We start from the raw sequence: 10,919 nt of genomic DNA on the forward strand, positions 1-10,919 counted from the left end.
TAAATTCTTTTAGGAATATATTGTTTTTTTTTTCTAATTTCATAAAATAATAAAAAGATTAGAATCTTAAATTTAAAAATTTGAAAAAATCTCTATTGCTTTGGCTCATGACTTATGGATAGATATGATAAATAAGATGACAAATTAGATAATTAAAAAGGAAATTATAACATATTTGCCAAAATTATTCTGATACATTAGTGATGACCCATAGTGTGTAACATCCCGAAAATTCCAAAATAATATTAATTATATTACTTAATAATAGAGGGAAAGTTACTTGGGTTATCAAGAAATAAATAAAAGAATAGAGGTTGGTATGGGTCGGGCTAGTGTCGGGTAATGGACGTGGGTTATGGACTTGGATTAATAGAGATGGGTTAAATGAGAATGGGCCTTAGGTCCATGGGATTTCAGGGGTATAAATATCCCCTAAACCCAAAATATCTTTCATTTTCACCAAACTCCCTAACACTCCAAAAACACACACACACACCGCACACATACCGCCGGCCGACCGAGCCAAGGGAAGAATCGGGCAGGACCGAGAGAGAGCGATTAGTGTGCTAACAAGTTAAACGAGATTCCAAACAAGCTCAAAAAGGTATGATTCTTGATCTTTGAGGTTTAAAGATCCAAGCTTTTTAGTGTATAAGCGACCAAAAATGGTCGGGAAGCGTAGTGGGTGATATTGAACCATAGCAAGGGTGTTAAAATCGCTCAAAATGCTGAAAAGAAACCAAACAGCGGCTGTCTGGGCAACTTCGCCTGCATCTGGGCAACTTCGCCTTCAATGCGATGAACTTCGCCTGCAGGCTAAGTTCGCCTGATGAACTTCGCCTGCAAGCTAAGTTCGCCTGATGGCATCTTCGCTGTAAGTTAAGTTCGCCTAACCGGCAACTTCGCCTGAAGCCAAGTTCGCCTGATGACAACTTCGCCTGAAGCCAAGTTCGCCTGATGACAACTTCGCTGTAAAGCTAAGTTCGCCTAAGGTTAACTTCGCCTAGAGCTAAGTTCGCCTAACCGGCAACTTCGCCTGAAGCCAAGTTTGATTAGAAAATAAATTAAAAGCGATAAGTTAAAGTAAGCTAATACTAGGCCACCAGATTAGATCAGGCGAGTATTGATACGTGTAACTTGTACAGTCAGCCGAGCTCAGTTAGAGAAGGGATTTACAGCTATCAGAAAAAGAAGCAGAATTCAGGTGAGTTTCTAGCCCCATTTATGTGTTACGTTTTCGGGGCTATGTGCATACTCGATATGTTTGTTAATACACTTATCCTAAGAGATAAGTGTATGCCTTATATGGATAATGTGAAATATTCGAATGATTGCTTGACGGTACGTGAACGATCTTCGGATATTGCACGTATCGTCAAGGGAAGTGACTAGCTCCTTACATGGATATTAAATAATAAAGTATAGTGTTCCTTTTATGGAAGGTATAGTGTTCCTTTTATGGAAGGTATAGTGTTCCTTTTATGGATAGTAAAGTGTTCTTTCTATGGATAGTATAGTGTTCCTCCTATGGAAATTACATATGGTAGGGTAATGGTAATGGTTCTTTTAATAAATATTACGTGACGATCCTCCTATGGATATTTATACAAGGTTAAGGTAGTAATATGTGTCTTCGGATACGGGAAGTAATATATGGGAATAAATTGTATGATACCTGATTAACTAGAACTCACTCAGCGTAGCTGACTTTTAGTATGCACGCAGGTGAGCCGATTACAGAGCTAGCAAGAGGATGACGCATGGCGTGGATTGAACGGCTGGCATCTGAAGAAAGAAGTAAAGATATTTTAAATATAAAGTTTTGTGTTATGGTATCAAAGAAAAGATTTAATGTTTTGTAACAAATGATTGATGTTTTATATTCCGCGAAAAGTTTTAATAAACTCTGATTTGAAGGACTGTGTTTATGAGTAAATCCGACGCTAAAGTAGGGCTACCGGGTTCGGGGCCTTACAAGTTGGTATCAGAGCATAAGTTCGAGAGATTTAAGCATCCTACATGCTTAAACTCGAACAGAGAATGGGATTTAAGTAAGAAAAGAAAGAAGATGCCAGTTCAAGAATGCCATGTGTCGCTCAAGCAAAAATCAGTAAAGGTAAGGTGTATGATTAAATGATATATGTTAATGAGAAAGAAAAGATACGTGAACGATAAGGATAGAAGTAATTGATTGTTTGATTTGACTAACTGCTTAAGTGAAACCAGCACAAATAGACTCATAAAGGGAAGCGAATAGGACACGGAAAGCAATGTGATCAGCTAGTCACAGCTGGCCACTGTTATTACCTGTTAGCCTTGCTATCCTTGTACTAAATAGTTCCTTGAGTGATGATGTTTGTGTTGTCCCTTTAAGAATACTGATGGCTGGAGCTGGAGAAGTTGTGGGAACTGGGGGTCGCACTGGACGTCGTGGCAGGCCTCGTCTTGTCCGGCAACCCTCGGTAGAAGAAGTTTCCCACACCGAAGATGAAGGGAGCGCCGCTGGAGGAGACCAGAACAACAACGAAGAAGTTCAACTTAGCCCTGCGGTTCAAGCAGCCATTGTTCAAGCTGTAGTTGCTGCTGTGAAGAACCTGAATCCCGAAGGATATGCTGGAAGCCGTGAACGAACCGTTGAAGGGGCAGGTGGTAATAATAGAAAGGATGACGAGAGGGAAAGGGGTGACTCGAGTGAGGTAAAGTCTGTGAAAGATGATGATAGGAAGAGGGGCCGAGGCGGTTGCAACTATAAGTCCTTCAAAGGTTGTGACCCGCCTAAGCTGACTGGTTTAGGAGACGCAATCGCTACTCTTCAGTGGATAACCGCCATGGATAAGGTTATCCGCATTAGCGAGTGCCGTCCTGACCAAGCTGTCGGTTATGCCACTCAATCTTTTGAAGATGAGGCTATGTATTGGTGGGAGAGTGTGGAGCAGAGGAAAACCCGTGAAGAGATCAAGGCGATGAGTTGGAATGACCTAAAGGACATGGTGATGAAGAGGTTCTGCGCTGATACAGAAGTTGAAAGAGTGGAGATGAAGTTTCTGAATTTGAAAGCGGGAGAGATGACACAACGGGAGTATACTACTGAATTCAACCGCATGTCTAGGTTGGTACCTGACATGGTGAACACCGAAGCTAAAAGGATCAAGTGTTACGTAAGGGGACTTCCACGGAATGTTCGCACTTTGGTTAAGTCTAGTAAGCCCGCAACATTTGACTCGGCCGTGGAATTGGCCGAGATGATTTATGAGGACCTTGCCCACTGTGAAGGGGAGACGATGGAACCGAAGAAAAAGAACCCAACCCCAGAACCAGAGGAAGCCAATGAGGTGGATCCACGCAAAAAAAAGGCAAGGCAAGAGGGGTTCACTGCTTGTGAAAAATGTGGGAAGAGACACCCCGGAGAGTGCAGAAAGGGATTAGGTGTTTGCTACAGGTGTGGAAGAGCAGGGCATTCCTCTTGGGAATGTGATGATTACCATAGGTGTCACAACTGTGGAGGTCGTGGGCACCTAGCAAGGGATTGCAAGAAGCCAAAGGGAGGACATGAAGGAGAAAAGAGTGCTTGAGGTTTAACAGATTCCTCCGTATGCTTAGAGAAGCCATTCAAGAAGGCTAGATGCTAGCCATAAGTATTAAATCTATGTGTAACTTATTGATGACTCGATGCGTGTTGTTTTATGTTGAAATTTAGACTGGTGTTTATTAATTATGGTACAAATTGTCTGAATGCATGTTAGTCATGATAAATTGACGTGTTGTGATAGAGTGTCGACTTAGGCTTTAGCATTAATATGATTTAGGACAAAGCCTCTTGAAGATCGAAACGAGACTTGGTACATTGAGGGCCTCGTGGACAAGCTACCTTAAATAGCTAATACACATGACCACCATTCGATGACTGCAAAGTCGGAAGTAAGAAGGGTAACACAGAAAACGAAGGCGATTCAATAAAGCGTGTAAATATAAGAAGTTTTCCTTTTATAGGGAATAAGTTAGGTTTCGGGGACGAAACCTCTTTAAGGAGGGAAGACTTGTAACATCCCGAAAATTCCAAAATAATATTAATTATATTACTTAATAATAGAGGGAAAGTTACTTGGGTTATCAGGAAATAAATAAAAGAATAGAGGTTGGTATGGGTCGGGCTAGTGTCGGGTAATGGACGTGGGTTATGGACTTGGATTAATAGAGATGGGTTAAATGAGAATGGGCCTTAGGTCCATGGGATTTCAGGGGTATAAATATCCCCTAAACCCAAAATATCTTTCATTTTCACCAAACTCCCTAACACTCCAAAAACACACACACACACCGCACACATACCGCCGGCCGACTGAGCCAAGGGAAGAATCGGGCAGGACCGAGAGAGAGCGATTAGTGTTCTAGCAAGTTAAACGAGATTCCAAACAAGCTCAAAAAGGTATGATTCTTGATCTTTGAGGTTTAAAGATCCAAGCTTTTTAGTGTATAAGCGACCAAAAATGGTCGGGAAGCGTAGTGGGTGATATTGAACCATAGCAAGGGTGTTAAAATCGCTCAAAATGCTGAAAAGAAACCGAACAGCGGCTGTCTGGGCAACTTCGCCTTCAACGCGATGAACTTCGCCTGCAAGCTAAGTTCGCCTGATGAACTTCGCCTGCAAGCTAAGTTCGCCTGATGGCAACTTCGCTGTAAGTTAAGTTCGCCTAACCGGCAACTTCGCCTGAAGCCAAGTTCGCCTGATGACAACTTCGCCTGAAGCCAAGTTCGCCTGATGACAACTTCGCTGTAAAGCTAAGTTCGCCTAAGGTTAACTTCGCCTAGAGCTAAGTTCGCCTAACCGGCAACTTCGCCTGAAGCCAAGTTTGATTAGAAAATAAATTAAAAGCGATAAGTTAAAGTAAGCTAATACTAGGCCACCAGATTAGATCAGGCGAGTATTGATACGTGTAACTTGTACAGTCAGCCGAGCTCAGTTAGAGAAGGGATTTACAGCTATCAGAAAAAGAAGCAGAATTCAGGTGAGTTTCTAGCCCCATTTATGTGTTACTTTTTCGGGGCTGTGTGCATACTCAATATGTTTGTTAATACACTTATCCTAAGAGATAAGTGTATGCCTTATATGGATAATGTGAAATATTCGAATGATTGCTTGACGGTACGTGAACGATCTTCGGATATTGCACGTATCGTCAAGGGAAGTGAGTAGCTCCTTACATGGATATTAAATAATAAAGTATAGTGTTCCTTTTATGGAAGGTATAGTGTTCCTTTTATGGATAGTAAAGTGTTCTTTCTATGGATAGTATAGTGTTCCTTCTATGGAAATTACATATGGTAGGGTAATGGTAATGGTTCTTTTAATAAATATTATGTGACGATCCTCCTATGGATATTTATACAAGGTTAAGGTAGTAATATGTGTCTTCGGATACGGGAAGTAATATATGGGAATAAATTGTATGATACCTGATTAACTAGAACTCACTCAGCGTAGCTGACTTTTAGTATGCACGCAGGTGAGCCGATTACAGAGCTAGCAAGAGGATGACGCATGGCATGGATTGAACGGCTGGCATCTGAAGAAAGAAGTAAAGATGTTTTAAATATAAAGTTTTGTGTTATGGTATCAAAGAAAAGATTTAATGTTTTGTAACAAATGATTGATGTTTTATATTCCGCGAAAAGTTTTAATAAACTCTGATTTGAAGGACTGTGTTTATGAGTAAATCCGATGCTAAAGTAGGGCTACCGGGTTCGGGGCCTTACACATAGATAGATAGGAAAAATTAGATGAGAGATTAGAGAATTAGAAAAAAAATTATAATTCATTTGCCAAAATGATTTTGACCCATAATTCATGGATAGGTAGGATGAATGTAAAAGAGAATAGACCAAGAATGAATATGAAATTGACACATCATACTCATTATTTTCTTTTATTAGTATAACTAGGTTATTGACCCGTGAACGACACGGGTGAAAATATAGAGAGCATCAAGTAAACTGATATATAATTTCAAATAACAAGAAATTTTTTAATCTGTTTTTTAAGACGACAACATAATTTATAAATACAATTCATATTGATACGGAAAGAAAGTAGTAAAAGACAAAAAAGTTACAAACATAACGTTATATAGTAGAATGTTTACAAACAAAATTAAAAGTTTAAAATATAATCTTCATAACATATTTTCTTATAATTCATATTTGTTTTGTTTTTAAATTTACCTTGACTATCTAAAATAAGCGTTTTAACACCGTCTCTACTATTTACTCTTAATAAAGTTACATACATTTGACTCATGTGTAGAAATCCTACTCTTCACGTGTGAAATGAAGTGTAATTATAAAAATTGTTGAAAACCCTACACGTGTAACTAGTAAAGAGTTGCATTTCAAAAATTGAATGTCATTTTGTAATAGGCATACAAAACATATGTATAATTTTTATGTCTATAAAAGTCAAAAGTACTAAAAAAGACAAAATTGACCATATAAATTATAAAAGTCTAGTAGATAAAAACAAAATTGTTTGCAATATTGAATGTAGGCTAGTGATACGTGTAACATACGTGGTGGAAATTAGTATAAATAATAATGTTAAATTTATTTATATTATGTGAGAAAATTTTCAACTTAAACTTACGAAATTGCCTCGTCGAGGATATCTTCGAATCGATGTGAATCAAGCTTAGGATTCGAGCATAGCATGGAGCAAAAGGGCCTATGAAAAATTTAAGAGGTTTAGAAAACAAGTCAGGAAATTAAATGAATTATAGATTAGATAGTGACTATATGTGTATGTTTGTTACCTGTCCATACTTTGTATTTGGATTCAAACTCCTCAATATTCGCTTCTGTAACCTACATTAATATTTGTATTACTAACAAAAAGCTCGGTTGGCCTAACAATTTCAAAAGCTTACAAATTGATTGACCTAACTGTACAGCACCTGTTGGTTATTTTAGTGCTATTGGATTAACTTGTCGATCAAAGAAATAACGTTAGAGATTAAATGAGTTAGGTGACGCAGGAATGCGGACTCGATTTGATCCTAAAGGTTATTTGGACTTTATAATAACATTGGTTTGTTATTTATTTACTTGGGCTTAAGTGATATATGAAATGAGCTTAATTAATATTTGGGCTCATGAGGGAATTGACCATATATATTGATCAATGTTTTCCCTAGCATAAAAAATAATCAATAATCTCGATCGCTAAGAAATAGAACAGAGAAGACGGTTACTTCTCTCTGGTTCTTCATCATCACATAGAATCATCAAAATCCAATCCCATCTTCAGAAAATCTCTGTCTTATCCGATAAATCATTGTGTGTAACCTGCAAATAGGTTTATCTGAAAGTGATTCGCGATTCATAGATCAATCCAGGCAATGGTTCAAGAAACCAAGATTGAAATCAAGATTACAAGTTTGCATCATTGATCGAATTCATCATCCAGGTACACAATTATACAACAAGATAAACCTATATGGGTTTGATTTGGTTATTATTTTTAATTTCAAGTTTCCTGCAACACATGGTTCGATTAAAATTTATTGAAAATTTTAATTCCTATATGGTAACTATAATTAGTATAGTCTAGTGGTTTGATTGGAATTGGCAATCTTGATTATTTAATTGGTTCTGGTCCGTCTTTAAAATTGGGTGAAAAAGGCACAAAAGTTATTATTTTATTGTATGGGAATTATTAATTTCAAAAATCTAGATAATGTTTCATATGAAAAAATTTGATTTTGGTGGTTTAAATATATAATGATTCAATCAGATTCCTTCACGAAGGAAGGTTTCTTTTTTATATGGATTTAAAACCAAGTACAAAGTAATATTTCGTTGGTTACTTTTGGTCAAAACTGACATATAAGAGGTTTGATATTTATGTGTTATATTTTGAATTTGGAATAAATAGTTCGTATCAACAAGATGAAACAAATTGTTCATATTAATGGAATAAAGCAACTGAAATCTTATGGCTTTACAAATGACAATATATTTGTTTTAGGTTCCATTGATTAAAATCATGGACCAGTGAATGAACTTGTTTTGGCTTTCATCAATCTTTGTTTTGCACTGTTAGAGTCATCACTTTCAATAATATTTACTTGGGTTGCTATTCGTTTTGGGTCATCATCATCATCATCATCATCGTACTCAGTATATCCCACCAATAGCAAAGCTATAGTAGGGTCTGAAGAGGGTAAGATGTAGACAACCTTACCTCTACCCTTGTTTTGGGTCAGAGTATAATAATTTTAGTTATCAAGTTTTTGGGTTCAATTTTGACTCCAACAATTTGATATCAATTAATTAATTATGATAACTGGAATAAACTGAAGTTTAACCGGGACAATATAATTATCGCAAAAGAATCCTAAGTTGCCTTGTTGGAGATGTGGCAAGCCGAGATAGATCAAGAAAGATTTAATAGTGAAGATGGCAAATGGAAACAAGTCTAATGTGACTGGTCCAAATGGGTCGTAGGACTCAAATGTTCCATAAGGTACGCTTATTAATTCTACATTAAATTTGACAAAACTTTTGAGTTTTGTAGTTGATTCAATGTTTTATTCGGGACATGCTGAATTTTGTAAAACACAAAAACTAGATTTGAGTCAAAGAAACAATGTTTATTTCATAGTTTGAATGAAATAGAAATATTGTTAAAATATTTGTCCGTATGGTACACACATGGGTTGATGGGCTACGAGCCCATTAGAGGTATACAAGTCTGAAAACCCTTTGGGGTGTGAAATAAATGAAACTTGGGTTTTGGGTTAGTTATTAGACTTAAAAAGGTTAATGGTTTCTAAAAATAATTCGGTTGAGAATTATTTGTCGTTTATTTCTTTATGTACAGGATTACATGCTTGCATGGTGGGTAGACTCGGGTGATACGAGTCATGTATGCAAGGATATGAAATGGTTTGAAGACTTTGAACCGGTTGAAGACTTGTATTTACCCGTAGAAATATTTGTTTTGGATTATGTGTTGTATGTTTTAGTGATTAAAGAACCTCTTGTCTGTGTTATAAATAATTTATGGTTTTAAACATGTTATTGAGTCGGATAAGTTTATCTTTATCTCGACATGGAATCTTTTGGATTTGGAGATTTGTTTAAAGGAAATGTTTAAAAGTTAATATTAATGTCCCGTTTGGTTTTGAATCAGCTTGTAAGAAATCATTATCTGAAAGCATGGGTAAATTGTGACATTCTAGGGTAGGTCATGTGAATTATTTTAGAATGAAAAGAAAAATAGAATTTTAAAGGAAATGGTCAATTCCTTGTTATCTTACTTGGATTTGAGTGATCGATAAGGCAAAGAAATTATTATTTTCTAGTTTTCATATAAAGGATCTAGGGAAGGTTGATGCTATCCTAGGTATGACTGACATAGTTTATGTTGTGGGTAAGTTGAGCAGATATGCTAGTAATTAGTCGTGCTCAACACTGACAAGCAGTAAAAAGACTGCTTAAGTACCTGAAAGAAACCATGAACTATGGTTTGTGTTATTCAGGTTTTTCTTCAGTTTTAGAATGATATTATGATGCAAGTTGTATAACTAAGTGAGTGTGTATTCTCTCTTATGGGGAGGTTTCGTTTCTTGGGTAATTAAGGAATGAATTTGCATCACTTGAAAATGGAATGTAAGTTTCTAGCATTTGCAACAACTGATAAAAGTGGTTAAATGACTAAGAAACTGTTATTATAAAATTCCATTGTGGTCAAACCGATATCACCAAAATCTATCACGTGGGATAGTGTTGACTATGGGTTATAGTCAGATGTATAATGGAAAGTCTAGACGCTTATATATTATACTATGCAAGGTGTGGTATCAGTATAGTTTGTAATATATAAGTATAATTTGACTGATCATCAGTAAGTGCAACCCCCTTTCCCTTTGCTTTTCTTTTCAAAATTTCTTCTTCGGTTTCTTCTTCTTCTTTATCCTCCCCCTTAACATCCGAATCTCCCTCATCATATGCTTGATTGATCATGTTTAAAGCATTTGATGGTCCAACCTCCATAGCCTCCTCTTCTGAACTTTCATATAATTCACCAATTAATCTCAAACCCTCTGCACCTTCAGTATTCTCCACCTGTTTTGGTGCATCTGAGGTCTTCTCAACCTCAGGATGCCCCTCTTGGGTTCGAATCTTTAACAGAGCTTCATTCAGGGCGGTTTCCAATGCCGAGTTCCTTGTAGTCAGTATGGCATTTTGTTCTTTCAACATTATGTTTTCAAACTCAAGTCTGGCATTTTCACAAACGACATCATATAGGTTAGGGCTTGATGGTGGGGTTTCTTGATTTGGCTTTGAAGTGGGTTCAGAGAGCGGTTCAGATTCATCAGTTTCAGGAGATGGGACCTTATACGGTTCAGAGGATGGGGTTGGTTGAGGTAGTGGGGAAGTTTCAGTGGCAGGTTGATCTTGAATGGGTTGGGTTGATTGAGGTGATGAAGGAATGTTATCTGTTGGTTCATTGTCAGATAAAGCAGGTTCAGTGGTGACTGGTGAAGAAGGAATATCATTATTAACATCATCTAGCTCCACAGAATCTGTATCATCATGGTAAACCTTAGGTGGTGGTGATTCTGGTGGAGTTATCTTCTGGATTGTTGCAGCAACATCCGATATAACATTTGCTACAAATGTGTCATCATCCACTTGGTCTGTAACTTGAGTGATCGGACTCACAACCGGTTCATTTATCTCCTCCTGGACCTCCACTTATGCAGTTTCTGCCTCATATGCAACCTGTTCAATCAAAGGCACATTTACCTCAATTGCTTCCTGTGAAGCATCATCATTATCAATCATCATGTCATTTCCACCTTCTGGACCATTGTCACCATCATTACTATGACCATCATCATCTGCACCATCACTATCTTCAT

The sequence above is a fragment of the Bidens hawaiensis genome, unplaced genomic scaffold (genome assembly GCF_021521415.1).
Source record: "Bidens hawaiensis isolate Kalapana, Puna unplaced genomic scaffold, B.hawaiensis_p1.1 tig00003644_1, whole genome shotgun sequence".
Taxonomy (NCBI): Eukaryota; Viridiplantae; Streptophyta; class Magnoliopsida; order Asterales; family Asteraceae; genus Bidens; species Bidens hawaiensis.